This window comes from Crinia signifera, chromosome 4 (assembly GCF_055691185.1).
Source record: "Crinia signifera chromosome 4, ASM5569118v1, whole genome shotgun sequence".
Classification (NCBI taxonomy): domain Eukaryota; kingdom Metazoa; phylum Chordata; class Amphibia; order Anura; family Myobatrachidae; genus Crinia; species Crinia signifera.
The window spans coordinates 297,436,545-297,464,249 of NC_139220.1; the positions used below are offsets into that span (position 1 = coordinate 297,436,545).

Genomic DNA, 27,705 nt, shown 5'->3' on the forward strand with positions numbered 1-27,705 from the left:
TTTGTCTCAATCCGTGTGGCATTATATGAATTTTGGCTCAATCCATGTGGCATTATGTGAATTTTGTCTCAATCCGTGTGGCATTATATGAATTTTGGCTCAATCCATGTGGCATTATATGAATTTTGGCTCAATCCGTGTGGCATTATGTGAATTTTTTCCAAATCCATGTGGCATTATGTGAATTTTGGCTCAATCCATATGGCATTTTATGCATTTGGCTCAATCCGTGTGGCATTATGTGAATTTTGACACAATCCATTTGGCATTATGTGAATTTTGGCGCGCGCACAACTACATCCTTCACTTTTGTCGCCATGGTGGGCCTGCGTACATTAAATGCCAGGGCCTATTTTTAATTCCATTCCCACCCTCTCCTGCCGCTCTCTTAGCATGTACACTGGCACCACTAACACCGCCCCTCCCCCACCCAAACCCTTTTTTATCATGGTGCCCCCCCCTGTAATTTTATCCTGGATCCGCCCCTGGTCCCCATTCCGGCCCCTCTCCCCGAACCCGCCGCTGATTGCATTCGAGCAATCGCATGTGGTTAAAAACCACATGCGATTGCTCATGCAATTCGATAAATATTATGTGTAGCTCATAATATCTATCGAATCTCAGCTTAAAAATGCATGCAATCATTCGATTTATCGGCCAGAGGTGGCCGAAATCAAATGATTGCATGCAATATCTCACATATGTATGGGCAGCATTATTCAGCTCTGATTGCCGTACAAATTTGCAAAACCAAAATGGGCAAAACCATGTGCACTGCAATTTTTTAATTATTTATATAGTTGCAATAATGATTTAATTATCAGCTGTATTGCGATTATCAGCACATTGTGGTATTCATTTAAATGTACTTTACTTTTTGCATATTGCATTTTTACCTCAGACCATATTGAAGATTTAATATATATAGATATGCCGTAATTGTAATGTTTAGGACCTCACATTAGTTTACAAGCATGGCTTTTAATCATTGTTATTTTATTATAAATTCATCTTTTAGACCAGACATTTCCCACCTGCAGCCTTCCAGCTGTTGTGAAACTACACATCCCAGCATGCCTTGCCATAGTTTTAGCATTCCTTGTTAGCAAAACTGTGGCAAGGCATGATGGGACTTGTAGTTTCATTACAGCTAGAGGGGCTGCAGGTCAGACATGCCTGTTTTAGACTATAACACAGAACATGTGGAATTTGTCTCCTCAGTGACATCTTGTGGTATTTGTACAAATTGCAGTTTTTTTTATACAAGTACACAGGTTTTATATATAATGCATTTTTATTCAAGTATGTTTAGTATATTCATGTAAGCACTATGTATGCACATGCACATTTGTGCACTTTGATTGCTTTCGATGTATTTAGCACTTTTTCCAGTGCTCCCCCGCTGCCACCCGGTCTCGTATACTGGCGCTGCATCACTTCTGGTCTGAAACCCAGAAGTTAACTCCCGGACCTGGAGGGAGGGCGGACTGGCGGCGTCTTAGCTCCTTGTCTGTAAGTATATATTCACTTATCTGCCCCTTGTATTTGTGTGTCCTGAAAACGGGCTAATGATCAAAATGGCATAGACCACATATAAAGATTTTTTTTTTTGCGAGGGGTAATCAATTTTGGTGACAAGGGCCATTATTCTGGTACATTTTCTTGGATGCCCTTGCGAATGAACCAAACCCCCCCTTGTGAATTGTTAGCCCGCACCACCCATTTGCACGCTGAATTCATTCGCAAGGCTTGCAAACGACCATTCGGATGCCAGTGGGAACCTCCCCCATCTTTCAATGGTCGCCGACCATTGAATGATGGCCAAGGTGGCCGCATATGTAATGGTGGCCCAGACCAATTGTACATATGAGCGAAGAAATGCAGGGAATTGGGCGAGCAGCTGACATCCGGCTATGCCAGCTGTCCGCCCCCTGCACGAGCGTGACGACCGCATTAGCATATGTACGCCCCAGTGTTTTAATGGGAACACCCATGAAATGCAGGGAGTACACATATGCTAATGCCCCATGCCCCTCTCAACCCCCCGCTCGCAAGGCTGGGAGCATGCACTCGGTGACCAGCCTTCTCGCCGACTTCACACGCACATACACATATGCAGAAATGCTGCTGCGCATATGAAAAACATTGGTCCCTGTGCTAATTCCTGTACGAGCGAATGAACCAGAATAAGGGCCAAGATGTATTGGTAAAATGAATCCAAAAGTCACATTGTGGAAGCAGCAATAAAAGCACCAGTTCCCCAGTGTCCTCTCTGGCATGTGTCAGATTTAATGTTTTCATTTTATTTATTGTGCATGTATCAATATAATATCAATGTTGGGCATACTTGCCGACTTTTGCTGGCTGCCTTCCGTGAGAGGGCAGCCAGCTCTGTTATGCAGGGGGGTGGGGCCATCGCCGGGAGTTAAAAAGAGGCAAATTGGGGCGGAGCCACAGAAGACTTTCCTGTTGGGGAATTTTAGCCACGCCCCCCGTCGTGCAATGCCGGTATTTCAGGCATTGCACTGCGGGGGGCGGGGTTAAAATGACGCAATCGCGTCATTTTACCCACGGACCCACCCGCCGAGGGCCGGATCACGGGAGATTTTCGGGACCCTCCCGGCCATTCCGGGAGGGTAGGCAACCCTGATGTTGGGAAAGATTGATATTATTTTCTCGATTCCTTTCTGTATTAAATACAAACAGGGAAATTGGTTATTGAACTATTCGAGTGATGCTGGACTGCAGATTGGCCATTCCTACTTCTTATTGCTTTGAACAAATGGTAAACAGTGTGGTAAGCTCTAAACATTCTCTCTCAAACATATACTCCTTTCTTCTAACATATCATCATACCACTGACTTACCAAATTTACAACAGAAATGGGAAATGGAAGTGGGTGGGTTATCTGGGGACGAATGGAGTGAAGCACTTGCTTGTCCTCGAGAATCTACTGCTTCGGTTAGATTTCAGCAAATTCAATTGTTCATTTTGCATAGAACCTATCTGACTCCAGCTAGAATGGTAAAATTTGGTGGGAGGGCTTCAGAGGTATGTCCTAAGTGTCAGGGTAGCTCAGGAACCTTTTGGCATCTATTGTGGGACTGCCCAATAGTGAAATCATTTTGGGACCAGGTGAAACAAGCCATAACTGTTACAGGAATTCCCCAAAGTAATCTAACACCTAGGTTTTGCTGCCTTGGGGTGTCTGGTGACGATGCCCTAGATAAATATACTAGGCAATATGCAATTAATTTATGTACATTGGCTAAAGTCTGCCTAGCTAGACTCTGGATGGCTTCCTCAGGACCTGACTTTAAGGCCTGGAATTCCTTAGTTAATGCTACAGTGCAGCATGAGAGATATTTATATATTACGCGTAAGGCTGAATCCAAATTTAATCGTATTTGGTATCGATGGCTTACTTCAAAATATGCATCCCCACAACACTCCATTAATTAAATAAGAATGTGTTTTCTGTTTTGTTTACGTAATTTTTTCACCTTTGGTTATAGGCAGAATGATTTACAGATCATTCTTTAATCCAGCATATTTTATATAGCTAACAGTGGCCTTACATGTTTTCTTAGGATAATTGATGTTTAAGATAATTGAAAAATTGATGTAAAAAATGTTATGTATGAATATGACTTTTTAGCTTAAAATAATTATAAAAGATGATAAATATTATTCACATAAATAAGATACTGTTAATGTAACGATATAATTGATTATCATGTGATAGTCTTTTATATTATAATGTAATTATTTATTTTTATTTTTTTTTATGTTTTTTTTATTTATTTACTTATTTATCTATATTTTTCTAATTCAAGTTGTAGTTTATGTTTGATTTGTGAAAAAATAATAAAAAATGACTCAATTTTAAAAAAACAGTGTGGTAAGTGGAATTCCAAACTATAATCACTTCCTGAAGACAGAAGTTTCCACCTTCATTACTAGGATCATTTCCTCATTGTTACTTTATAAATCATAGTTAATACTTGCATTATTAGATTAGATTATTTTTACAGTTTCATAGTACTTTGGTAAATTACAACTTAGAAACATAGAAACATAGAATTTGACGGCAGATAAGAACCATTTGGCCCATCTAGTCTGCCCCTTTTTTTACCCTTTAGGTAAACTCAACCCTTTTTAATCCTTAAAACTTGACTGAGTTTATCCCAGATCTTTTGTGTTTTCTAGTGAAAATGGCTAATTGTTTCCGCAAGGAAATGGCCTTACTTAGATTGCCTGAAGAAAAAAACAGGCAAAAAATAGCAAAAAATATTTTTTCCAAGATAATGGAATTCTTTATAGTGGTAAAAATGAAAAAAAAAAAAATTTTTTGGTGCTTGTGTATTATCACGGCGCCCGATTTTATCTAAATCGTATACGATATCGCATACGATTTAGCGGCCGATTTGCGACCGATTTTCAGCCGATTTTCCTAGTTTTCCTGCCGATATGCATGCCATTCCATCCTTGCACACCTCCACTGTCCAAGTTAGCCCGAAGCGTGGCGAGCGGACGCGGTACGCATCCTCCCGACCTGTTCATACCGCCACTATCCACGTCGGCGCGGAGTTGTATTTTACAAAGCGTGGCAAGCGCAGCGAGCCACCGAGCCCGAAACGTGGCGAGCGGATGCGGAAAACGATCCTGAAGCGTGTTTACAAAAATCTATTTAAATATTAAACACACAGCATAAATAACATTGCTTTCTTCTGGAGATTCCTCAGCTCTGCGAACAGCACGAATTGTGCGATTACTTCCCACCTTACGTTTTTCTCTTCCTCAGATTTTCCCGCTCTGGTTACAGCAAGAGCTGCGCGATCATGTTCCAGTCTTCTAAATCTCTGTTCTTGAGATTCCACTGTCCGAGAAGATTGTTAATTTGCCGCTAACATTTTATTCCTTGTGGAATTGTTTTAATTTCCACCATATCTAGCTCTTTTCTCTTTGGTGGCATTTTATTATTTCAACTTTATGCGTTCCAGAAAAGAACAATTATATATTAACGAAGATCATACGTGGAATGAAATATAAAATTTCACAACTGCTAACACATTTCTAAATCCAAACAAAAACAAATGCATAGGTGCCGATTTATGTTTTTGCTGGTGGGTGCTCAAGCCAAAAATAGAGAGGAGTGGCTTCATGGGGAAGGGGTGTGGCCACAAAATAATACCAATTTATATTACGGAGCACAGTTGTCTCCAATATTCAAATTACGGCAACAGAGTTCCACATACATAAATGCCCCCACAGTGCAGGTACATAAATTCCCCCCACAGTGCAGGTACTCCGCGGACAGAATACACTCTTCCCGGCATACTGTTTCCCAGGTGGCGGGTCTGGCGATGTGGGTGCTGCAGCCGCAAATTAGCAAGTTAATATGGCGGTCCAGCAGTGGGTGCTCATCAATTTCCGTGGGTGCTCGGGCCCTTGAGTACCCACAGAATCTGCACCCAGGGGCGTAACTAGAACTCTGTGGGCCCCATAGAAAAATCTTGCTTAGGGGCCCCCCATGTGGTTGTCCATGCGATGCACCTTAGGGGACAGGACAGTTGGAGACAAAGTGGGTGTTGGGGAGAGGAAATAGAGGGGGACAGGAATTGAGAGGGTTTCTGGAAAAAGAGGGAATGAGAAAAAGAGAGAGACATGGTGTCACAGAGAAAGGGGTTAGAAAGGGGAGGGAGAGGAGAGAGAGAGAGAGAGAGAGAGAGAGAGAGAGAGAGAGAGAGAGAAGGAATCAGGGAGACAGGGTATCAAATCGACAGTGGGAGGAGCAAGAGAGAGAGGGTATCATGGAGAAATAGAGAGATGCATTGCCAGAGAGATACAGGGAGAGTGTTTCAGGGAGAGAGAGAGAGAGTCAGAGGGAAAGATGGAATCAGGGAGAGAGCATACAGATAGACAGATTAACAAATGGATGGGGGAGGGCACAGACTGACAAATGGACAGACAGAGCACTATATGGGGGCATACATATACAATACATATATCCAGGGCCAGCTTGGGAACTTAAAGTTCAGGCAGGCTGTCACTTACAGGGGCAGGGTTGCAGGCACATACACACTGTAGGAGAGAGATGTGTGTGTGTGTGTGTGGGGGGGGGGGGGGCATGTGCAGGTCAGAGAGGGGGAGCAGGTAAGACTTATGTGAAGGTCAGAGAGGGAGGACAGGTGCTGTGAGTGCAGGTTAGAGAGGGAGGGCAGGCACGTGCAGGTCAGAGATGGAGCAGGCACGTGCAGGTCAGAGATGGAGCAGGTAAGTGCAGGTCAGAGAGGGGGCCTGGGACTTGCAGGTCAGAGAGGGGTCCAGGCTGTCACCTATGGGGTGGGTCAGCATGTATGTGCAGGCTGTGAGGGCAAAACATGTAATATACAGAAATGGGTGGGGGTGTAGTAAAAGTAGCACATCTATAACCAGGGCCACTCCCCCATCTACAACACTACCTATCCCCCTACCCAGTTACCTGCTCCTAGCTGAGAGTAGTACACTGCCCACCTGTGTGCATGGATGACTGACTGTCAGCGGCCACCCGACTCTGCTGCGCTGAGCTCTGTACCGCTCTCCTTCCAACATCACTGTGCAGCATACATGGAACTGCAGTGCTCCTCTTGTAAAGGAGCCGCCGGGCACCCACTTGCGGTGTGCTTCCTGGCCACTTTCTCACTGCGCTCTTCAGTCCTCGCTGCTCCGTAGATTTACAGCCAGCCGGGAAATAGACAGCAGGACCACGGACTCTGCTCCTGATGGATCAATGGAGAGTGCAGCTGGAGCGCCCTCTAGTCTGGCGCTTCACATAGCCACCATACTCCACTTCCCGGCTTCCGTCTGCGAGCCAACATCAACTTAAAGTGGGAGACCCCTATTACTCAGCGCAGCAACGCAATTTATTTTTTTGGGGGGGGGAGGCAATAATGAAAAGGGAGCAGACCGTGACGTAACTAGGGTGCAGGGGATAGCATGTTGGGTCCTCGGGGCCCCCCAAGCGGCCGGGCCCCATAGCAGTTGCATCCCCTGCACCCTCTATAGTTACGCCACAGTCTGCACCTATGAACAAATGCATGCTCGTGTATAATATTTCATGATCTTCATTTTCAAAACAATAGAACATTGTGAAAATCATTTCTGAAGTAATATTGGCAACAAACAAAGTTTGTTTACATACAACCTCCAATCGCAAAGCGTAATTTGGTATAGTCAGAGAATGCTGGCAAAGCCTGCTAAACTCTCTTCCATAATAAACGCTTGCTCCGAGTGCCTACCCATATGCCGTGAGGCCCCACAACGAGTGTACGGCTACAATTGTTTTTTTTTTATTAATTAAAAATTAACAATAATTTTGAAAAAAAATAATAATAAACAAAATAACAATAATTTTGAAAAAAAATAATAATAAACAAAATAACAATAATTTTGATTTAGAATTTTTTTAGTTGCCTCGGCCATGTTTTAATACGCTTGTATGTAAAATTAAATGACGTTCGCTTGTAAACTGTTGATTTGTATAGAAAGACAGAAGGACAAATTTTCGCTTTTATATATTAGATTATATCTGGGTCTCTTGCTAGAATTGAATATTAACTAACACTTTAAATGCATGAATTATAATATAATTCAATATATATTTTTTAAATGTATTCATTTTCAGGGCTTATAGAAATGTACAAATTTTTTTATTTGTTCAAACTATAAAAGTAAAACATTTACACGTGTCCACCAGCTCCAACCCCTCAGAGGTTAACTTTTAAACAGTGCCATTGTGTCCATCTCTGAATTCAGCCTAATATCCTCCTGCTGGGCTACTCCCCTCTTAGTGGCCTGAGATGGTAATTGCCATGAAAGGAAATGCAAATCTACTCCCACAATCCTCTGCTCTAAGGAACTAATGACGATGTGTCTCCATAGCCTTAGCCGGCATTGCGTGTAAGGTGATCCTGGCTTTTTACTACAGTTTAGTTAGCTTTGCGCAGTGGCAGTATCATAGCCAATGAGGTTAATCTGAGGCGTGATTATTGCTTTTTGAAAACTTTTCCCAATACCCCGCCATGATGACTTGAAATATAGTCAGCATCGGCAATTTTTGACAGTCTCTCTGGAGACTGAATAATTTGTTGAATAATAGATCTATGTAGTACATACTAGGGATGGTCATCGTTGCCATTGCCATCATGGCAATTCTGCAACAGGCCATCGATACTGCTAAACTATGCAATGGATGATCATTTACATATCGATGGTCATCCATTGTGTTTGATTGATTGGCCTGTGGGCCAATCAAAACAGGGGGGCGGGGCTTCGCGGGTGTCAGGGGGCGGGGCTATGCTCGGTCCCCGGCACTTTGAAAAAAAAAAAGCAAAACATCGTTTTGCTGTTCCATCGATGGAGGGAAACCATCTGGTTCTCCCCCATCGATGGCAAAAGTATTCGACATCGGCCATGAACCATCGATAATTTCGAATCATCGATGGCCATCCCTATCGCTTAGCAGCGCATGCGCAGAGCTACGGGAAGGGTCGCTGCGGGCAGCCTGCTTGACCGGGATCTGCGCGCATGCGCAGAATAAGCTTTATCGATCAATCCAGTTTGTTTCTTTTGCGCTTGCGCGCACCTTCTGGCGGGACGGGCTGCCCGCAGCGATGCCGCTGGACGCATGCGCCCACAACTTTTACCATCGGCAGCCATCCATCGATGGCATAAAGGTAGGGATGGCCATCCTTGCCATTGATATCGATGGCAATTCTGCAACTGGCCAATATAGTATTAAACTATGTAATGGATGACCATCGATATTTTTAGATATCGATGGTCATCCATTGTGTTTGATTGATTGGCCGGTGGGCCAATCAAAACACGGGGGCGGGGCTTCGCGGGTGTCAGGGGGCGGAGCTATGCTCCGTGTCCGGCACTTTGAAAAAAAAAAAAGCAAAACATCGTTTTGCTGTTCCATCGATGGAGGGAAACCATCTGGTTCTCCCCCATCGATGGCAAAAGTATTCGACATCGGCCATGAACCATCGATGATTTCAAATAATCGATGGTCGATGGCCATCCCTATCGCTTAGCTGCGCATGCGCAGAGCTACGGGAAGGGTCGCTGCGGGCAGCCTGCTCGGCTGGGATCTGCGCGCATGCGCAGAAGAAGCTTTAGCGATCAATCCAGTTTAAGTTTATTTTGCGCTTGCGTGCACCTTCTGGCGGGACGGGCTGCCCGCAGCGATGCCGCTGGACGCATGCGCCCACAACTTTTACCATCGGAAGCCATCCATCGATGGTATAAAACTATTCGACCATCCACTATCGATGCCCAAAACACTGAGCACTAGGTCCCAACCATCGATGTTTTGGGGACATCGATAGTCGATGGCCATCCCTACTATAAGGGATGTGTTTGAACATAGGTTTTTTGGGAAACTATACTTCAAGGGACTATATATTAGGGGTAGGGATGGCCATCATTGCCATCGATGGTTGGCATCGATGGCAATTCGACAACTGGCCATCAATAGTGTTAAACTATGCAATGGATGACCATCGATATTTTTACATATTGATGGTCATCCATTGTGTTTAATTGATTGGCATGTGGGCCAATCAAAACACGGGGGGGCGGGGGCCTATGCTCTGTGTCCCGGCACTTAAAAAAACCCTCAAAACATCGTTTTACTGTTCCATCGATGGAGGGAAACCATCTGGTTCTCCATCATTGATGGCAAAAGTATTCAACATCGGCCATGAACCATTTTGAATCATCGATAGTCGATGGCCATCCCTAATTAGGGGATAGGGTAGTGATGGCCATCGTTGCCATTGATATCGATGGCAATTCTGCAACTGGCCACTATAGTGCTAAACTATGTAATGGATGACCATCGATATTTTTAGATATCAATGGTCATCCATTGTGTTTGATTGATTGGCCTTTAGGCCAATGCAAACACGGGGGCGGGGCTTCAGGGTCTCGGGGGCGGAGCTATGCTCTGTGTCCCGGCACTTTAAAAAAAAAAAAGCAAAACATTGTTTTACTGTTCCATCGATGGAGGGAAACCATCTGGTTCTCCACATTGATGGCAAAAGTATTCAACATCGGCCATGAACCATCGATGATTTCGAATCATCGAAATTCGATGGCCATCCCTAATTAGGGGATAGGGTAGGGATGGCCATCGTTGCCTTTGATATAGATGGCAATTCTGCAACTGGTCACTATAGTGTTAAACTATGTAATGGATGACCATCGATACTTTTAGATATCGATGGTCATCCATTGTGTTTAATTGATTGGCCTTTAGGCCAATGCAAACACGGGGGCGGGGCTTCACGGGTCTCGGGGGCGGAGCTATTCTCCGTGCCCCGGCACTTTGGAAAAAAAAGCAAAATATTGTTTTGCTGTTCCATCGATGGAGGGAAACAATCTGGTTCTCCCCCATCGATGGCAAAAGTATTCGACTTCGGCCATGAACCATCAATGATTTCGAATCATCGATAGTCGATGGCCATCCCTAATTAGGTGATAAGGTAGGGATGGCCATCCTTGCCATTGATATCGATGGCAATTCTGCAACTGGCCAATATAGTATTAAACTATGTAATGGATGACCATCGATATTTTTAGATATCGATGGTCATCCATTTTTTTAATTGATTGGCCTTTAGGCCAATGCAAACATGGGGGCGGGGCTTCACGGGTCTCGGGGGCGGAGCTATGCTCAGTGTCCCGACACTTAAAAAAGAAAAAAAGAAAAACATTGTTTTACTGTTCCATCGATGGAGGGAAACCATCTGGTTCTCCATCATCGATGGCAAAAGTATTCAACCTCGGCAATGAACCATCGATGATTTCGAATCATCGATAGTCGATGGCCATCCCTTATTAGGGGATAAGGTAGGGATGGCCATCCTTGCCATTGATATCGATGGCAATTCTGCAACTGGTCACTATAGTGTTAAACTATGTAATGGATGACCATCGATACTTTTAGATATCGATGGTCATCCATTGTGTTTAATTGATTGGCCTTTAGGCCAATGCAAACACGGGGGCGGGGCTTCACGGGTCTCGGGGGCGGAGCTATGCTCAGTGCCCCGGCACTTTGAAAAAAAAAAGCAAAACATTGTTTTGCTGTTCCATCGATGGAGGGAAACAATCTGGTTCTCCCCCATCGATGGCAAAAGTATTCGACATCGGCCATGAACCATCGATGATTTCGAATCATCGATAGTCGATGGCCATCCCTAATTAGGGAATAAGGTAGGGATGGCCATCCTTGCCATTGATATCGATGGCAATTCTGCAACTGGCCACTATAGTATTAAACTATGTAATGGATGACCATCGATATTTTTAGATATCGATGGTCATCCATTGTGTTTAATTGATTGGCCTTTAGGCCAATGCAAACACGGGGGCGGGGCTTCACGGGTCTCGGGGGCGGAGCTATGCTCCGTGCCCCGGCACTTTGAAAAAAAAAAAGCAAAACATTGTTTTGCTATTCCATCGATGGAGGGAAACCATCTGGTTCTCCCCCTTCGATGGCAATAGTATTCAATATCGGCCATGAACCATCGATGATTTCAAATTATCGATAGTCGAGGGCCATCCCTAATTGTCCTGTGTGCCAATCAAAACACAGGGGCGGGGCTTCACGGATGTCGGGGGCGGAGCTAATAATTTTCTTTGACTGATTTGCCTGTGGGTTATTTTTGTACATAGGTTAAGGGATGGCCATCTACACATCGATGCAGGATACTGTACTGAAAGCCTGAAGCCTCCGAGTCCCAGCAAGTTGTGTTGCGTGATTCTGTGATAGACCACAGACTGTTGTATGTACAGCTAGGGGAAGTGCTTCACACTGGAGACTGCTGGACAGAGGGGGGCGGGGTCCAGGATAGGGCAGGGTCCACTGTCCTGGGCGTATAGTTTATGAACACAGCCAAGCTGAGCGTCAGCCAGCGACGCCCACCAATGCTGTGCACGCGCACACATGCCCAGCCATGTATCATAGCTGCTACTGCCCAGGGCTGCATCGCTGTCTGACAACTGGTAGGGGGGGGGGGGGGGGAATCATCATCGGATGCCATCCATCGATGGCATAAAACTAATCAACCCTCACCTATTGATGCCAAAACCATTGAGCACTAGGTCCCAACCATCAATGTTTTGGGAACATTGATAGTCGATGGCTATCCCTACATAGGTTTTTTTGGATGAACTGTAATTCTAGGGACTATGTATTATGGATGGTCATTGCTCTTGTTCCACGGTGCTACACACTGAGCTAGCTTCCGGGTAGGCAGTATCAGTGACACTGCGTCTGCCTGGAGTGCGCTGTCAGTGGAGTGCCGTGCGCTCCACTCCACAGGGGGGGGGGACTTGGTGAAAGGTAAGTGGATGAATCAACTGTCTCCTGCACTGCTTGCAGACCCCGGCAGAAGAATCGTGATGGAAGCGCCGAGGGACGGTCGTAGTAGAAGCTCAGCGGGAAGTGCACCATCAGAAGTTTGTCCGCTTCTCAGCCTTTTGGCTAAGATCAAGTGTAGTATCTGTTCTTATCAGTGGGTATGGACTGGCCTCTGGCAGAGAATAGAGAAAGGCTGGACTGAGTAGCTGCTCTGATGGGCGGAGGGTTTGGGACCCCTCATGCCTGGGAGTGGTGAAAAGTCTGGCTGAGTACCTTCACCTCTGCCAGTGGTAGGAGGTGTTGTTTCCGTAAACCCACTGGTAGGAGGGGGGGGGGGGGGGGGGAAACACTGGGCCTAGTAGTTTGGCTCTCTTGATGGGGTTCGTAGCCCCCGAAGGATGAGACAGCGAAAGGCTCAGTCTAGTATACATTCCCAGGGAGCGGAGAAAGGCTGGGACTGAGTAGATGGCTCCTGTTCCAGAGGTTTGTAGCCTCTGATGGGGAGACTGTGAAAAGCCCAGCTTAGTACCTTAACCTTGGGACCGGATAAACACTGAGACTGAGTAGATTGCTCTTCCAAGGGGGCCTCAACCCCTAAGGGAGTCATTCGAAAAGCCCAGTGGAGTACCAATTCCCATGCCAGGGGCTGGAAAGTGCCCTACGATCAGTGGCGTAGCTACGGTGGAGCCGGCGGAGCACGTGCTCCAGGCGCAGAAATATCCCACGGCGCCAGAGCCGTGCACTCTGCCGCCGGCTCCCCCAGCAAGCCCGCTCCCCCGCTTTCCTAGCAAGCCTGCTCACCCGCTGTGGTGTCAGCGCCGCAGTCCCTAGTCAGCGTAGGTTGTCTCCTCCGCTCCTGCGTGTCACCTGCTGGGAACGGTAATGCGCCGCAGCCTGTGCGGGAGACCCTGCAGGTGGACAGTGTCAATGCCGGCACTGGGAGACCCTGCTGTGAGCAGGACAACAGTGTCGCAGCCAGCACGGAGAGACCCTGCTGTGAGCAGGACAACAGTGTCAATGCCGACGCCGGGAGACCCTGCTGAGAAGCTGAGTGAGACCTGGTGAGACAGTCAATTATTGTGGCACATCTACATTCATTAGTGCATTATAATGCAATTAGTCTTTTTTTTATTCCATATATCTTCTGGGTGTCAGCATTGTGGCAGCTGCAATTATGGTACAAGAGGGACTGCCTTTGTCTCCCTAGCCCCTCTTCTTCCTCTCTTACAGGGTCCCCAGCACCCCCCTCAGTCTCTGCAGTCCCCCCCCCCCACTCCCCCCCATCTGACCAGTCCCATCTCTCCCCCTTCTCCTTCCCTGACTCACCAGTCCCCTCTACCTCTCTTTATCCCCAGTCCTGATCTCCCTTTGTACCCCGCCCTGTCTCCCAAGTACCTCTCCCTGTCTCCCCTGCTTTCTCCCTTTCTCCTCAACCCCCCCCCCTTGTTATATAGTATGTAATTGGCATCATGAGTGGCCTTATGTGTAATTGGCATTATGGCTTGTGGCTTTATGTGTAATGGGTATTGCAAAGTTCACTAAAATGTGCAATGGGCATTACGGTGTGTGGTATAATGTACGGCCTCGCCCCCTTTTTGCCGTACAAGAGCCCTGCCTACTATAAATCGGGGGGGGGGGGGGTGGAGGTGCCGAAACATGCCCTTGCTCCGGGCACTCCCGGCACCTAGATACACCACTGCCTACGATGGGAGCAGAGAAACACTTGGTCGGACGCTGATCGGCTGCCTGGTGTCCAAAGCTGCACTGTGCCCCCGGGGAAACTCGGGGGTGCCGAACCTGCACGGGTGATCCCAAAAATCACCTTGCACAAGTAAGCACTTGCACTGCGCACTTCCCCTCTAGGTTAGGCGGCACATCCTTACCTCGTCCTTTTGGATGGGGTAGGACAATTTTTCACACCCCCACCCTGGCCTTCTGGCTGGGGTCCTCTTTATTATTTATTTCTCTTCCTTCTCCACGTTCGTGCACTTTTCCACGTTTTCTGTATTTTGTCACTTATTTTTTTTGGGTTGTGTGGTTGACCCTTATGGGCCTAACATTCCCCAATGTACCGAAGCTCTCATCCTTTTGGGGAGAGCTTCCATCCCCTCGAGGGTGACCCCGAGCCGCAAGGTGGAGGGAAGCCTAATGCAGGTCTCTCCAAACCTTCGGGTGCGGAGGACCCACCGTCCTGACCCTTCCGGGGGTTGAGGAAAGAGGGTCTCTCTGAGCTCCTGCGAAGTGGACCCACCGATCCCTTTTTTTTACCTCTTCTGCCTTATGGCTGAGAGGGGTTAGGGGAAAAATGGGGCCCTTCTCCTTTGAGAGAGGGTCCATCGATCGCACAACCCCCTATGCACGTGTTTAGGCACAGCACTGGTGGTGGGAGCACACCTCGGGCTCCCTGAGTTTCTTCAAACTCATCAGAAGTTTGTCTGGGAGTATGAGGCCTCCAAAAGGCTCACAAATAGACACAAGGACATGTCATGGATGGCCATTCAGGGGGGCTTGCCTCACAAGGCATTCATGCACTCCCGAAACTTGTGTAGGTATAGACATTGTCCCTGGTGCTTTGTGCATGAAGAAACCTCCATGCACATCTTCTGGGACTGTGCCTACGCACAGTTGTCTCATACTGCGGAGGGAGAGAATGTCCGTCCAGGACTGCCGCAGGCTGGTTCACAGCCTGCTCAGAGACTATTGTATTTGGGATAGCCCTGAGGAAGAAGAGGACTAAACCCCTTTTCTTCTGGTCCTTTCCCCTTGTTTGGACTGTATTATAAGACTTTGGGACAGTGGCCCCTTCCCCCTCACTTCACAATGCCTGTTGTTTTGTTGATGTCTTTTTATTTAGTGCCCTCCCCTTATATGTGTCTGTCTGGTCAATAAAGCTTCAGGCATGTGATTCCCCCCTCCCTCCACCCCCTTACCCTCCACACCCATAGTCTTGTATACTGTTGTATAAATGTTAGCGTTAGAATGCATAGTGCATAGTATAGTCTATAGTGTAAGTATAGTCACATAGTCTTGTGCTGTATTTTATAATATGTACTATACTGTTTGCATGTGTACTGTGTTTTAGCTGTGCTGTGACACGGTATATGTGTGATATTTGTTATCGTCTGTTTTTTGCATTCTTTATATACAATAAAGACCTGCTTTTTCAATAAAAAAAATCAGTTCTTATCAGTGGGTATGGACTGGCCTCCGGCAGAGAATAGAGAAAGGCTGGACTGAGTAACTGCTCTGATGGGCGGAGGGTGTGGGACCCCTCATGCCTGGGAGTGGGGAAAAGTCTGGCTGAGTACCTTCACCTCTGCCAGATGGTGGGAGTTGTTGTTTCCGTAAACCCACTGGAAAGGGGGGGGGGGAGAAACACTGGGCCCAGTAGTATACTCTCTTGATGGGGGTTGTAGCCCCTGAAGGATGACAGAGTGAAAAGCTTAGTTTAGTATCCATTCCCAAGGAGCGGAGAAACTCTGGGACTGATTAGATTACTTCCATTCCAGAGGTTCGTAGCCTCTGATGGGGAGACAGCTAAAAGCCCAGCTTAGTACCTTAACCTCAGGGTTGCCGACTTTCAAAAAATCCTCTCTGGGAGAAGCCCGGAGAGGAATCTTGCATTACGCGATTTGGGGGTGGGGCTTAACTGTGACGTCATTAAGCCCCACCCCTATTACAACAAATAGCCGAAATATGTTATCCATGGAGGGGGCGGGGCTAAAACGTCACGATTGTGCCGTTTTAGCTCCGCCCCCTCCCCTGAGACCCGCGGATTGTGGCATATAAATGCTGCGATCGGGGGGCTCAGTGGGGGTCCCCCTGATTCCGGGAGGGTTGCCCACCCTTCCGGGGGCCGGGAGGAAGGACCCGATTTTCGGGAGACTCCCGCAAATTCCGGGAGGGTCGGCAACCCTGCTTAACCTTGAGATGTAAGAAACACTGAGACTGAGTAGATTGCTCTTCTGAGGGGGCCATAACCCCTAAAGGAGTCAATCGAAAAGCCCAGTGGAGTATCCATTCTCAGGCCAGGGGCTGCAAAGTGCCCTAGGTGGGAGCAGAGAAACACTTGGTCGGAAGCTGACTGGTTGGTTGCCTGGAGCTCGAGGCTGCACTGTGCCCCCGGGGAAACTTGGGGGTGCCGGAACATGCACTGGTGATCCCAAAATCACTATGCAAAAGTATGGCACTTGCACTGTGCACTCTCCCCTTACCCTGGGCCTTTTGGCTGGGGTAGGACAATTTTTCACACCCCAACCCCGGCATTCTGTTTAATATTTAGTTCTCTTCTTCTCACATTTGTTCACTTTTCACGTTTTCTGTAGTGTGTCACTTTTTTTGGGCTGTGTGTATGACCCTTATGGGCCATCCACTCCCCAAAGTACCGAAGCGATCATCCTTTTGGGGAGAGCTTCGGTCCCTCGATGACAACCGCGAGTCGCAAGGCAGAGGGAAGCCTACTGTGGGTCTCTCCAAACCTTCAGGTGCGGAGAACCCACCGTCCTAACCCTTCCGGAGGTTGAGAAAAGAGGGTCTCTCTGAGCTCCGGCGAAGATTACCCATCGATCCCTTTTTTCCCCTCTTCGGCCTTACGGCTGAGAGGGGTTAAGGGAGTAATGGGGCCCTTCTCCTTTGGGAGAGGGTCCATAAATATGTACAGCCCCCTATGCACGATTTAGGTTACTGCACTGGGTGTTGGGAGCACACCTTGGGCTCCCTGAGTTTCTTCAAACTCATCAGAGGTCAGGGATGCCAGCCTCTGGTGCCACCTGTGCACCAACACCCACCCGTTATTGACTTTTAATTGCCACCCCCCCAGTTCCCCCACATTACCATCTGCTAACCATTCAACAACCCATTCGCCCTTGCAACCATTTGTAGTACACTGAATGCCCAATACACTGGCGGCATCATGTTTAATACTGCTTACCACGTGCATGCATGGATGGGAGAGACACAGACTTATTTGCAAGCGCTGGCAAGGTACCCACAACATACGGTACCCACCCAGAACACTACACAATTAGACTGCAGACACCCTTTTGGTGCAGCGGTAATTGTGAGACTTCTATCGCTTCCCTTTTTTTCTGCAATTTCACTTGTACTTTACTGCCATTGTGACCAATAAAGAGTTTTTTGCACTAAGACATTATTGTCCTTCATCCATTGTAGCCTATAGATTCTGATGGTGTCAAACTGTCACACAAACACACGTCCATCAAGCGCAGGTCTCCATTATTCCATTTAAAATAATATCAATGTTTGGAAAGAGTGATATTATTTTCCTGATTCTCATCCTGGGGTACGTGTTTCCCTGGGGGTACACATCAGACCATTTGGGGGTATTTGAAAATAATATTGGTACTTTTGGAAGAAGTCTCCCGTTGCCATGAAGGTGAACCTTGTTGCATCACTTCTGGTTCCATCTGCAGTGACATCAGCATCTCCTTGTGCTTATGCCCAACCAGCAATCCACTAGGAGCTACTCATGCTGCCTTCAGACATCAGTGTTCATCTGCCCCGCGCTGACATGGGTGGAGGAAACAGAGGCATTAATCCAACAGGTATTAGCAGGAACCCCAGAGACAATACACAACCAGCAGCCACACACACAGGGACCCAATTCCTGACCACAAACTACTTCTTCGCCACTCATTAATATAAGGACACACATAAGGATACACATACCAGTTACGTCCAATCAACTCGTGAGTACTGTCTATATGTCAAATTGAGAGGAGGAGGTACTTGTAAATGAAAAGGGGTACGGGAAAGAAAAGAGGTTGGGAACCGCTGATCTAGAAGAGCTGGGCTGCAGATTTGCCATTCCTACTTCTTTTGAACAAATGGTAAACAGGTGATGGATGAGGGTGGTGCTGAAATAAACTACAAAGTTCATTTGTTAAGGGTGTGGTAAATGGAATTCCAAATTATAATTACTACCTGAAGACGGAAACAGTCATTACAAGAATCATTTTCTCATTGTTGCTTTATAAACCATAGTTAATCAGAATCAGCTATATTGGCCATGTATACTTGCATATACTAGGTATTTGTTTTCGGTTTGCTGTGCATCAGCCAGGAGGGTAACAAGTAAACAGGTAAACAGTATACAATATACACAGGTGGGGGAACACGTACAGTTATACTGAAAGATATTCCATGGGGACACAGAGTTAAATTATGTGTAGAGGGTTATGGCGCGACTAGACAGTGAGATGTTTAGGAGTTCATGTGTCAGCAGGTTAACTGCTTGAGGGAAGAAACTTTTTAGGTTTCTGATGGACCTGGTGGGAATGGCAATGAAGCATCTGCCTGATGGCAGCAGGTTAAACAAGCCATGGCAAGGATGTAGTTGGTCCTTGACTATCTTCGTTGCACGCTTTTTGCTCTGGACAAGTACAGGTCCTGGACAGATGGAAGGTCCACCCTGATGATCTTATCTGCAGTAATGACTACCTTTTGGAGTCTGCATTTGTCTCTTTGGCTGGCGGAGCCGTACTAGACCAGTATCGAGGAACACAGTACAGACTCCACAATCGCAGAGTAGAAGTGAAGGAGCTTCTGTGGGATGTTGAACTTTCTCAGTTGCCTAAGGAATACCAGCCTCTACTGTGCTATTCCAACAACAGTCTCAGTGTTGGTACCCCATTTGTGGTCCCCAGGAACTTGAAGGAGTCCACTAGCAACAACACACTGTCAGCAATTGTTAGCGGAGGAACATCACTACCACTACCATCACAATGGTTTTTAGTGGGTTGAGCTCTAGATGGTTGCTGCTGTGCCACTGGGCCAATCAGTCCTTTTCTCGTCTGTAGGACGATTCCTTCCCATCCTTGATGAGGACAATTATAGTACTGTCATCATCAAATTTGAATAACTTTACTGATTGTGCCTCTGATTTGCAGGTGTTGGTGTACAGAGAGAAGAGCAGTGGTGAAAGTACACAGTCCCGGGGCTTCTGTGCTGATGGACCACACTTGGGAGGTGAATTTCCTTGCTTTCACTATCTATTTTCTATCAGCTAAGAAGTCCACAATCTATGAACAGGTAGCTTCAGGGACTTCTAGGCAGAGTAGTTTAGGGTGGAGGATGTTGGGGAGGATTATGTTGAAGGCCAAGCTGAAGTAGACAAACAAGTCCCTTGCATAAGTACCAGGTATATCCAGGTGCTGCAGAATGTAGTGCAGGCCCAATGCGACTGCATCCTCGACACATCGATTTGATCAGTAGACAAACTGGATGGGGCTAGCTGGTGGCCAGTCACAGCTTTCAGGTGGTTCAGAACCAGGCACTCAAATGTTTTCATCATCACGGTCATATGTCATGGGCCGCCACAGAAGGGTCGCTGCATACTCACCCATCCGGCATCTTCAGTCCATCCGCTTCTCTGGCATGCACCCAAAGGTCACTGGCGGGTCCGGTGATCGTTCGCCGCTGGCTCTGGGTATAAGTGCCACCATCCTGTTTCTTGGAGGGGGATATTTACTTCTGGGGTATTCCTGACCGTTGCTGGAGGTCCAGGAATAATGGCAGCACCTTTGGTGGGTAAAATTCCGAGGGTTGGTACTTCCTGTTGCTGGTGCAACTCCTTGCAATACTGCTAGTGAGTGTTGCTGCAGTTTTTCTACCAGTACTTGCTGCTTGGGTTCCTGCCATTCCTTCAGCTGCTGGTTCTGATTTCTCTGTGTAGTCATCCTCCTATGATCTCATCTCACCAGCATTGGACCTGCAGAACTTTAGTTTAGTTATTTCACCAAGTGTGCTATCCTCAGTTGCCAGTTGAGCATTCCTTAGTTTCCTACAGAGTTTCAATTCAGTTATTTTGCCAAGTGGGCTATCTTCAGTTTCCGAAATGTTGGTTATGGTCAAGTGTAGTGTGCAGTGGCATTATACTTGCCTATGAGGTCCAACCGAGGTCCAACCTTCCCTTTACTCGGCCTTCTGACTAGGGCAGGTATATTTTTATACTCCTACCCTGGCCTTTTGGCTGGGGCTTATTTATTTATGTTTTATTTTTGTTTTTGTAACAAATATTGGGCTGTAGGCATGACCCTTTTGGGCTGCCCTGCTCTTCATGTACTGAGGCTAAATCCTCTCAGAGAGAACGGAAGTCTCTGATCCCCAGGGGACACTTTGGCCAAACCTGGGAAAATTGGGATGACCCCAAGCCGCAGGCTGAGGGAAGTCCACTGACCCTAACTCCTTCAGGGATTGAGAGATGGGGTCTTTCTAAGCTTTGGAGACGAGGTCCCACTGACCATTTTTCTCCTCAGTAGGTGTTTTGGTTCTGAGGGATTTGGGGAACACAGAGAAAATGCACTTATAAGTTGTGAGATTCCAGGTATTTGCGATGTTTGGCTCCCCACAGCGACCTGGCAGGGCGGAGTGTCATCTGGGGAAGGGAAGGAGGCATCCCTTGCAGCTGACGCTGCCTCCAAGTGCTGCCTCTTCCATAGTGTAAACCAGACCCGAGTCGCTCCACTTGAGTTACCCATTCATACTGCACAGCAATCTGGGTCCAACCCTGGATTAACACTTCTTTTAACCCAGGTTGGAATGCTAGGTTGCTGGACCTGGTAAATTTAAAAATGCCCTTTTAGATTGCACAGAGACCCGGGTCGACCCTGCAACAACACGGGATCAACTTGGTTTTTTTTGCAATGTGAAAGGGGTATTACAGGTAGTCAAACATCATAGGCATGCCCATCTCTTAAACTTAAGCTGGCCATACACAAATGACCTGCATATGACCTGATTGTAGCTTTTTACGTAAGAGAGATCAAACGAGTGATCGTATGTGCTTAAAAAGCACATACAGTTTGCACAAGACCGCAAGCAAAGCCGACTGATCATATGTGCAGCATGTTTTATCAGTGGAGTGACCTCTCGAGCCACGGGACAGCATATCTAATGCTGGGTACACACCAGGACGACTAGGGCCCGATCCGCACAATCTAGATCCAATTCCGATCAATTGGATGTAGATTGTGTGCTGATTGGGCCCTTTTCTGACCTGGTGTGGACCGATACCGATCCGATGCGCGGTCCCGCGGGTCGGTCGTTATTGAGATCCTACCTGCTGCAGGTAGGATCTCAATGACGACCATACAGCCGGGTGCGGGTCGCCATCGGATCGGACCCGCTCACGGTGCACATCGTGAGCGGGTCGTGCCCCCCCGCGTCATCGTGAGCGGGTCGGACGAGACACTGACGACCCGCTCACGATGTGCATCGTGAGCGGGTCGTCCTGGTGTGTACCCCGCATTACTTATATACCTCACAATGTGCACACAATCGATTGCATGACCCGTCGAAATCGTGAAGATCTGCCAGATATCATTCTCATGTATGGCCAGCTTAAATGTAGTCACAAAATCTTCCTGCTGGGCTACTTTGTCTCAGTCACTTAAGTGGCCTGAGGTGGTCAATGCCGTGAAAGGAAATGCAAATCCACTCCCACAATCCTCTGCTCTAAGGAACTAATGATGATGTGTCTCCATAGCCTTAGCCAGCATTGCGTGTAAGGTGATCCTGGCTTTACTAAAACTTAGTTAGCTTTGCGCAGTGGCAGTATCATAGCCAATGAGGTTAATCTGAGGCGTGATTATTGCTTTTTGAAAACTTTTCCCAATACCCCGCCATGATGACTTGAAACATAGTCAGCATAGGCAATTTTTGACAGTCTCCCTGGAGACTGAATATTGTATTGAATAATAGAACTACACATAAAACTGGCTAACAATTGTGTCTGTACACTACATTCTCATAGTAGGAGATTGCCATTGTTCCATTGCAATTGATGTTTCCCATTAATGGTTATAGCACAACTGGCTGTCAATAGTATTAAACTTAGGGATGGCCATCATTGCCATTGATGGCAACTGGCCATCGATAGTGCTTAACTATGCAGTGGATGACCATCGATATTTTTACATATCGATGGTCATCCACATCCATTGTGTTTGATTGATTGGCCTGTGGGCCAATCAAAACACGGGGGCGGGGCTTCTCGGGGGCGGAGCTATGCTCCGTGTCCCAGCACTTTGGGGGAAAAAAACCAGCAAAACATCATTTTGCTATTCCATCGATGGAGGGAAACCATCTGGTACTCCCCCATCGATGGCAAAAGTATTCAACATCGGCCATGAACCATCGATGATTTCTAATCATCGATGGTCGATGGCCATCCCTAATTAAACTATGCAATGGATGATCAGCAATGTTTTTACCTATTGATGGTCAACCATTTGTTTGGGACTGATTGGCCTGTGGGCCAATTAAAACACAGGTGGTGGGGCTTCATGGGTGATGGGGGTGGAGCTATGCTCTATGTCCCAGCACTTTGAAAAAAAACACGCCGTTGATGGAGGGAAACCATCTGGTCCTCCCCATCGATGGCAAAAGTATTCGACATCGGCCATAAACCATTGGTGATTTTGAATCATCGATGGTCGATTGTCATCCCTAACTCATAGACTAAATTGAGAACTATATTTCTAGGGACTGTTTATGCATTATAGAGAATAAAAACATTTTATTTCTTTTTTTCAGACATTACAGAAACACTACTGAAGGAATTCGGATTAGCCTTTTACTATTGTATAGCTTAGTGAACTTTCCCCCACTTTAAAATTTTCACTTTGACCACTGGTCTATAGTATACGGTGGTCATATAGATAAAGGGTGAATGCTATCCACTGCGATGGAGGGGAGCATAATACTTGTTTGCACCAATTGGCAAAAAGGCTATATGTTTACCCCAGGAGACGATAAAATAGATTATAGCCCTCTCCTCTCTCTCAGAGACCACAAGGCTGTGTGCGTGGCATAATGTGTAATGGACATTACGGTGTGTGGCATAATGGGCATTACCCCTTGAAGTGAGGCCGCACATACTTTTTGAAATGTGCGCATGCTGTATTTTTAAATTATCTGTATGTGGGGCACATTTTTACTGTTAAAACTGGGAGACATATTGTCTAGAAATAGCCCTGTTTGTTTCACCAGAATTTATGGGGGGGGGGGAGCACAGGAAACTTTTTGGCTTGGGGGAGCACATTTTATAGTTACGCCGAGGGCTATTTTTCAGCAGGATCCAGCAGGAACTGAGGCCCTTATACTAGTTCACTCTTTCTGACAAAATATTTCTTAGATGGACAAAACCATGTGCACTGCAGCTGGCGCAGGTGTAAAACCCCACCCAAATCTAATTATCTCTGCACAAGTAACACCTGTCTCACCTGCAGTGCACATGGGGGGTTATTCTAGTTCACTCTTTCTGACAAAATCCTTCTTAGATGGACAAAACCATGTGCACTGCAGGTGGGGCAGATGTAACATGTGCAGAGAGAATTAGATTTGGGTGGGGTTGTACTTCAAAGTGAGATCTATATTGCAGTGTAAACATAATGCAGCCAGTATTTACCCTGCACAGAAACAAAATAACTCACCCAAATCTAATTCTCTCTGCACATTTTACATCTGCAGTGCATATGGTTTTGTCCATCTAAGAAATATTTTGTCAGAAAGAGTGAACTAGAATAAGGGCCTCAGTTCCTGCTGGAGCCTACTGAAAAATAGCCCTGGTTACGCCACTGGCATGCACATAGGGGCTTGACAGATAATACTCAGCATTGGCGAGTGAACATTAGCGAAGATCAATGCAAGAGAATACCGCACACACAGAGGACTTCTACACTGGCCCTGTAATCATGTCCGAGACAGTTTTCTGATTATTTTAAAAATGCTATGTTTTTTATTGGTCCTTTTTTATTAACTCCAGGATTGTGTAAAATGTAGGTATTGGGATCTGCATATTATGTATTACCCTTTCTGCACTATTTGTGGTTATTTAATTATTTGAGTTAAATATGAACTAAAGGCAAACGCCCGAACAGGGACTTGAACCCTGGACCCTCAGATTAAAAGTCTGATGCTCTACCGACTGAGCTATCCGGGCTCTGAGCTGCTCCCACGTACATTAGCTTTTGGAAGTTGAGTCATCCTTCTGCATCTGCTTTGTCATTTACATTTGCTTTATTTTGATATATGCCCTTATGCTGAGGCATACACATGCCAAAATGTGTGCAGGCCAACACGGGTAACATGTGTGCCAGGGTTTTGCAAGACATGTCATCTACACGTCTGCCCCTGGTTTTGCCTGTTTTTTGTTTTTTTTTGCTTGACAATACAAATATGATATTAGGCATATAAATAACTAGCAGAAACAACTTTATATAGCAGAAACAACTTTCCACCTTGTGCAAGTAAATACACATAAAATCCTGCTATGTAATCAGGTTTAGCAACGTAAAAAAAAAACCTTGCGTACCTTGCGCCCAGTTTTGGATTACCAAGGGTATGCGCACTCACAATACCCGCGGTTTCGAATTTAAAAAAATATTAATATTGGAAGATATTGAAAACCCTGCGATGTGAGTAAAAAAAAATGATACTTACCTGTCCGGTTCATCTCAGCAGCTCATGGTGGTCTCCCGTCCATCTTTACACTGGGGAGAGGACTACTGGAGGGTGTGGGGCTGCTGGGAAGCTATGGGGTTGCTGGGAGCCAGAGAAGAAATTAACCCTAATACCCCTTGTAGACCTGCGACCTGGCAATTACCTGGCATTTGACCCCCTTTTACACTGAGAAGCAAATTACCGGGTCAAAAATGGCAATCAGGATTTAAGAGCCGGGATGACCCTTTTACTCTGAACAAATTACCTGGTGGAACTGCGTCACCCGGTAAATTCATGTTCGGTGTAAAAATAGGGGTATAAATTTAAAAAAAAATCTGAGTGCATACAATAGGTCCTTTTTTATATGCATACAAATGAGCCCCATCTTGTTTTTGTCAGTACCACAAATCCTGTACGCTTTTCTATCCTCTGTGCTCTAACCTCACCCACCTCCTCCTAGGTGCCGGGTGACGTTCCGACAGTGGGGATCCTGACAGTCAGTATCCCGACTGCTGGTGCTACGACAGGGGGATCCCAACACACAGGGGCTATTCTCCATTGTGGGGGTCCACGACCCCCATAGAGGGAGAATATAACCTATGCTCACCACTGGGCCCTCAGCGTGGTGAGCGCAGCAAGCCCCTGTTTGGAGCACCGGCAGCCAGGATGTTGGGATACTGACTGTTGGGATCCCCACTGTCGGAGTCCTATACCACACCCCCTCCTCCTGATCTCTTTGTGTGCCAAGGATCTCCCATTTACTTTAAGGACTTTTCCGTGGCACCTACATATATGGCGCCTTATGAACTGTATAAAGGCCCATACACACTGGTTGATTCTGAGCTGAAAGCAGCTCGATTTTACTATAGAAAAAGGTTTTTTTTTGGTAGTGGCGTGGCGCTACTTCAGGTTAATCATAGATTTTTTCTTCTTAATACTTATCTTTTATTGTTCTTAATCATGCAGGGTGATCTATCTTCTCTCTTCTTTTATCTTTTGATCTCGCAGATAAGTATAGGGGAGCAGTGTGGGAGCTCATGCTGGGATTCTGCAGCGCCTGTGTACAAGTCGAGCGATCGCGAGGGTGAACTACCGACGCGATTTCAGGGCTAATTTAGCCTTTTCCCAGACAATTAAAAAATTGCGTCCATCGCATGCCTTAAGTTAAGGCATGCGATGCGACCGATGCGATGGACGCAATTTTACGTAGGGAACAATGTTAAATGGGCCAATGGACCCGATTTTTCATTGTATACCCACCCTTTTGGGTATTTTACATGTGAAATGCCCCCCCCCCCCCCATTGTTAACGCCACCCCACGATGAACGGCAACCCAAACCGTGGCGAGTGCAGTGAGCCCGCTAGGGGCGGCAGTACGCATCCTCCAACCTTTTCATACCCCCACTATCCACGTCAGCATGGAGTTGATTTTATATAGTGTGGCGAGCGCAGCGAGCCCGCTAGGGGCGGCAGTACGCATCCTCCAACCTTTTCATACTCCCACTATCCACGTCAGCGTGGAGTTGATTTTATATAGTGTGGCGAGCGCAGCGAGCCACCGAGCCCGAAGTGTGGCGAACGCAGCGAGCCCTGCGAGGGGATGCGTAATACCTGTGAAGTAATGCGCGTCCCCTCGAAGGGCTCACCACGCTTCGGGCTCGGTGGCTCGCTGCGCTCGCCACACTATATACAATCAACTCCATGCCGACGTGGATAGTGGGGGTATGAAAAGGTCAGAGGACGCGTACCGCTGCGCTCGCCGCGCTTCGGGTTGGCGTTCATCGTGGGGTGGCGTTAACAATGGGGGGGGGGGGCATTTGACCCATCAGGGTGGGTATACAATGAAAATTGGTGTCTGGGGGGCATTTAACATTGGGCCCAATGTAAAATCAGGTCTCAGGGACCATTTTACATTGGTTCCGATGTAAAAATCGCATCGATCGCATCGCATGCGATTTGGTTGCATGCGATGCGATCGACGCAATTTTTTAGGACCCGATGGATACAATCAAAATTGCAGGTGCCGTGCTAGGAAACAAGGCCGATACATCGTCTGATGTTTTCCGATAATCGGTCGAAAATCGTCCGATTTCGGTCCGATGCACGCTCCCGTGGATCTTTTGCTAAATCTTCTGATCTTACGTGCTGCATGAAAGATCAGAAGATTTAACAAAAGATCCATAGGAAAAATCTTTGGTAAAGATGTGCGCTTGCCTGAAATCTTTTGTCCAGGACAGGCAAAAGATTTGAAGGCTAATTTATGCGCACATCTTATGATCGCAGATCTTTCTAGTGTGTGGGCACCTTGAGAGAGAACAGTGGGGGACAGATCAGGAGAGGAGAGGTAGATTTGGGTGTCATCAGCATAGAGGTAGTACTGGAGGCCAAAGGAGATGTGCTGGGAGAACAGAAGGGGGCCAAGGACAGAACCCTTACATTTCCCTAAAGACTAGCAGGTGAGAGATGCCGTGCAGAGGACGTGTGCAGCCCGGAATCACCGCCTCTACAGCACTTGTTCACGGCCAAGCCCACAAATCACCTCCCATGTGGAGCAACACGGCGGCTGAGAGACGCCATGCCCAGGACACCTGCAACCCAACAAGTGCATTACACGGCAGGCGCCATACATCATCCTGACCCCCAACACCAAGTTGCTCCATTCACAGCCAGCTCCAGCAAAAATCGGATCCCTGCTGTGGGTGTCGAGTCCCTTCACCACAGCGGAGACCAGCAGCATCACCGTTCACAATTCTGCAATACTCAGCATTTGGCAAGTGATCCAATACAAAAATGAACAAAGAAGACTCTGGGCGGTATTCAATGAGCC

General features: G+C 46.8%; 3 non-coding genes and 1 pseudogene across 3 annotated transcripts; 3 read left to right on the forward strand and 1 right to left on the reverse strand.

Moving 5' to 3' along the window:
• The first annotated feature begins 7,977 nt into the window (after window positions 1-7,977).
• On the forward strand, window positions 7,978-8,118 carry LOC146076524 (U4 spliceosomal RNA). Its single transcript, XR_014473924.1, has one exon. It is a non-coding gene; the product is annotated as a U4 spliceosomal RNA (small nuclear RNA).
• Window positions 8,119-12,519: 4,401 nt separating this feature from the next.
• LOC146076306 (U2 spliceosomal RNA) lies at window positions 12,520-12,655 on the forward strand (annotated as a pseudogene).
• Window positions 12,656-21,972: 9,317 nt separating this feature from the next.
• On the forward strand, window positions 21,973-22,113 carry LOC146076566 (U4 spliceosomal RNA). Its single transcript, XR_014473966.1, has one exon. It is a non-coding gene; the product is annotated as a U4 spliceosomal RNA (small nuclear RNA).
• A 2,192-nt stretch (window positions 22,114-24,305) lies between these two features.
• Window positions 24,306-24,378, reverse strand: TRNAK-UUU (transfer RNA lysine (anticodon UUU)). Its single transcript has one exon. It is a non-coding gene; the product is annotated as a tRNA-Lys (tRNA).
• Window positions 24,379-27,705: the final 3,327 nt, after the last annotated feature.